Consider the following 5289-nt stretch of genomic DNA (forward strand, 5'->3'; position numbering starts at 1 on the left):
ATGCTGAGGCAGCAGCAGAAGATGAGACTGCAGGAGAGGTGGAAGATGCTGAGACAGCCGCAGAAGAGGAAAATGCTGAGACAGCCACAGGAGATGAGACTGAAGATGCCGAGATAGTCGCAGAAGAGGAAAATGCTGAGACAGCTGCAGCAGAAGATGAGACTGCAGGAGAGGATGAAGACGCTGAGACACTTGCAGCAGAAGATGAGACTGCAGGAGAAGAGGAGAATGCTGAGACAGCAGCAGGAGAAGGTGAGACTGCAGGAGAGGAAGAAAATGCTGAGACAGCAGCAGGAGAAGATGCTGAGACACTTGCAGCAGAAGATGAGACTGCAGGAGAAGAGGAGAATGCTGAGACAGCAGCAGGAGAAGATGAGACTGCAGGAGAGGAGGAAAATGCTGCGACAGCTGCAGAAGATGAGACTGCAGGAGAGGATGAAAATGCTGAGACAGCTGTAGCAGAAGATGAGACTGCAGGAGAAGAGGAAAATGCAGAGACAGCTGCAGAAGATGAGACTGCAGGAGAGGATGAAAATGCTGAGACAGCTGTAGCAGAGGATGAGACTGCAGGAGAAGAGGAAAATGCTGAAGCAGCCGCAGCAGAAGATGAGACTGCAGCAGAGGAGGAAAATGCTGAAACAGAAGCAGAAGATGAGACTGCAGCAGAGGAGGAAAATGCTGAAACAGCCGCAGGAGAAGAGGAGACTGTAGGAGAGGAGGACAATGCTGAGACAGCTGCAGGAGAAGATAAGACTGCAGGAGAAGAGGACAATGCTGAGACAGCCGCAGGAGAAGATAAGACTGTAGCAGAAGAGGACAATGCTGAGACAGGTGCAGCAGAAGAGACTGCAGGAGAGGAGGAAAATGATAAGAAAGCTGCAGCAGAAGATGAGACTGATGTTATAGAAGCAGTTGAAAAGGAGTCTGGAATCAAGAAAGCCAACAAAAGCAGTTGGATTGGAAATCAAGGTAACTCAGCTGATGGAGAAGATGAGGCAGAATATGACTCAGAAGAGCCAGAGGTGGAAGCAGATGATTCAGAACAGGGTGTTGTTTCTACTAAGGCATTTACACTAAAGGAAGACAGCATAGCCACTGAAGAAAAGACAGCGATGACACTCGATACCTTAGCTAAAGCAAGTTTAGATTCCGAAGATGGTGTTGATGCTGATGTTGAAGATTCAGAGACTGAAATGAACAACAAAGATGACAGTATAGGCTTTCAACACTCAGAGAAACCTGGAGAAAATCAACTGGCGGAAAAAGATATGCAGGAGGATGGTGGAGAGGCTACAGATGAAGATGACAATGAACAGGAAGGGAAATGTAACACGTCTGAGGCCACAGCCATAGAGCAGAGTGACAAAACCCTGACCAGACAGCTGACCAAATCATCAATGGAATCTCAACCTGGATCCATCGAAGAGGTCCTTAAGGAAGAGACAGAAAAGGAGTCCAGTGTTGGAAAGAGTTAATGGTACATGTCTCTGAAAAGAAGCCACCTGTACCACTCATTTGCAGAATAAGTCAGCAAAGAAAGGGAGTGAAGTTTTACTCTCTCAGCAAGTAAAACACAAAGTATGCCTAAATAAGTCCCCACCGCTGTAAAGAAGGAGAAGGAGAAGATCTTTCACGCCGGCAATAGACCCTGCCTACGCACAGGGGTTGGCTGCTTCAAATCATCTATGAAGAAGAGAGGCTTGGCAGACGCAGTATGTGAGTTCGGCGAGTCTGAGCACACTGCCAAACATAACAATAACCTGCTTCCTACGGTATACAGACAGACCACCTTCAGAAGAAGAGCTGGACATCTGACGATACAAGAAAAAAGAAGGAGACTGAGTTAAGCATTCAAAAACATAAGCACTTTATTACAGCATTGCTTTTGGTGTGATTTTATACTTGCACAGAGACTGTTGGTCATACATTAAGCTGAAAGAAATCTTAAAACTTGAAATGTAAAAGGGGGGGGGGGGGGGGGGGGGTGTGTGATTGTGATTGTTTCTGCCAGACAGTATTACATAACTCAGGTGTCTGGAATGTTACATTCCAATATTTGTAAGAGAAGCATACAGGTATAAACTTTTGAATGTAGGACTATTTTGTCTAAATTGATAAATATCCTCTGAATAAGACTGTGAATGTGTTACACTATTAAAAATATACATATTTTATTATATTACATAGGCCTATATTACGTGATATATTTTTTTAGTTCATATTGCACTTTTGAATTGATATTGATTGTTGAATTGATATTGAATGTTGATTACTATTATGCACATACAATGGTTAAAACAAAGAAAAATCCAGGGATAGTATTATGTTATTTGCTTCAATGCTAGTTCATATAAGCAGAACACTAAACTGTTTTTGAGTCAGTCCATTTAACAATGACAAAGAAAATGCCTTAGGAACTTGACGATTAACAGCAGTGAATTATTTGCATAGCATTCCATCTACTTATACATTACAATGATTTTGTGGTATCTGTGTCATTCTTAGTATTCTAATTCTCTTTTCTTAATAGAACTGAAATATAGATTAGAACTGAAACAACCAATTATGCATTGAATAAAAACATAATCTTGTCACCTTACTGAGCATCAAATCAAGGGTGCTTCAGTGTGCTGCTAGAAGAGACATCTCTTTATGTATGATATTTCTGTATCATTGAAGGCCCCATATTCCATCTAATTGTGTGGGATCATTGTGAACGGCCAGACAATGCATTATTGTGTGTGGTCGAAAGGTTTGTAATGACCGTATATACTTTTGCTGAATGTACTGTACATAAAATAAAATGAAAGAAAACCTGCTCTGTTCTTTCATAAAATGTATGCAAATACATTGTGTTACTGATTTGAACTGCTTAGATGTTGACAGATGGTAGGCCGAATTCAAATGAGCATAACAATGTGTTAACATAATAACCAACTTGAAATTGAAACAAATAAAACCTTCACCAATATTTACGTTATACTGCAACATATTACTAGATATTAAGAATACAATATTATTGCTACAGAAGTGCTTGAAAATATACAGGCAGTACTGTATTATATTACTGTATTGAACATTAAGTGCAGATAAATACGTCTTCACAAATATTTATTGAACTGTGCTAGATCATTAGAATGACATGGACATTTTGGTTTGGTGAGGATTTCCCCTTCATCAGTGATGAATGATTTCACACCTAACATATTCTGTACTCCTCTTCAGTATAATCAACTTCTTACACAGGTGCATGCAGTGAATGGGTGTGTCTACTGAGAGTTCATTCATTCTCCTCCTATAGTAAGCCACAGGCAAAGTGCCCCATTGGACGAGGCTGATGGATGTGCCTCTCTCAGAGAGTTCCCATTCGCTGCCTCCTGTGGGGATGTGACATAATTGGTGTCACTCTGATCGACCGCAAAAAACGGCAAGATTCCATCCATACTCAGTGGTGAAAGAAGTACTCCGAGTTTTTGACTTTTTGACTTGTACAGTAATGTACAAATACTTGGTTACAAGTATAAGTCTTGATTTCAAAATTTCACTTGAGTAAAAGTTCAAGTTCCAAAAGTGAGGGTACTCGTTATGCAGAATGTTCTATTTCACAAGTTTTTTCCAAAAGTTTTCAAAATGTGCCAGAATATTTCAAAAATAGCAGATCTACAACCTCAGGATGCAGAATGTGATATAAGTAAATGTACTTTGTTACATTCCACCACTGAGATGGTAGAGTCATAAGAGAAGGTCCCAATGTTCCATCACAAATTCCTACAAGTTGAGAATAAAATAAATAAATGAATAAAGCTTAAAGGGCACCTTTAAAGAGATCAACCAAGTGACAGACAGGCTACTATCGAATTAGTGATTTCTATTTTCAGCATTGCATCCAAAATTGTATATAGGAGTAAAAAAACACATTTACGATGAAACATGCCATCAGCTTGCTTGTTTCCACAAGTGCGCGCACACGCACACGCGCACGCGCACACACACACACACACACACACACACACACACACACACACACACACACACACACACACACACACACACACACACACACACACACACACATTTATATTACTATACTTGTCTGGGCATCAGCATTTTTACCATTTCCTTTGCCATTTTTTAACTAAACCCTAAAGCCTGAGTTATTCTTAGTTGCTTGCCAGTATCACACACTGAAGATAGCAGACCTACAAGCTCACAAGGCCCAGTGTGATGTGTTGTGAGTCTTGACCCTCACAGAGCAGCATTAAAGTGCGAGAGGACAGGTGTGCTGTGGATGAACAAGTGAGGTGGGGTGAGGTAGCCATCTCTTGTGGGTTGCCATTACAACTGATAAATTCAAATCAACTGCAGTTTTTATTCACTCTTTTTTTTTATCATATTTTGGGCACCATGTGGCATGAAGACACATTTATCCATTAAAAAAAAGCAAAAGTATTTTTCTATTGTACCATGATTCACAACAGATATAACAGTATATCGTTGCTGTCGAGCAGAAACCGCCTATCTCCATGTTCTAACTTTTTCATACGACAGCGTCACACAAAAGCATCAAAAGTAGCATATCCACAAGCTTGTAGATCTGCTACTTTTGCTGTTTTTGAATTTGAGTCCTGAAAAGTAACAGTTTTGGATATATGAGGTTTCCATTCGACAGAGACGATGTGCAAGTATGTTGCAATGTTTTAGCAGATTAGGATTTAGGTCAAACCTTCCACAAGAAGAGTGTGAAATTCAATTCGGATATCAATATAAATTATATAAATGGTCCATCTATTAGGCTAGTGCAGATGTCTATTTTAAATGGCATGCTAGCCAGTAGCTCCTCATTATATCAGAAAAACTACTATTCCATAAAAATGGACAACCAATGTTTGATTTGGTGAAAGTCCACATATTTCTCCAAAATCTCCTGGAAAAGCAAAGAGATTTTGAGGAAGCACCTGCTTGCTGGCATGGAGCTATTTCCATGGTAAACACTGCAAGAGTGAGGAACGTTATCCGGAGGACAATAGTAAGGGGCTTTCCCCTGGCTCATGTTTATCTCAGAGAGACTTGCCACTGGGGCAGCTGCAGACTTGCTTGTATCTACACTACAAAATATTAAAGCCCAGCTCCAGATGTTTCTTCTAAACAAAAGAGTGTGCCAGGCAGCCTTTCACTAGGGAAACAAGTATTGTGGCAGCATAGGATAACACCTCAGCACAAATTAATGGCGTGAGGTTTTGACACATGAAGGTCTGACAGCCACATTAATTTAGCAAACAAGTGTGACAG

This window comes from Gymnoscopelus microlampas (assembly GCF_963454915.1).
Source record: "Gymnoscopelus microlampas genome assembly, chromosome: 16".
Lineage (NCBI taxonomy): Eukaryota > Metazoa > Chordata > Actinopteri > Myctophiformes > Myctophidae > Gymnoscopelus > Gymnoscopelus microlampas.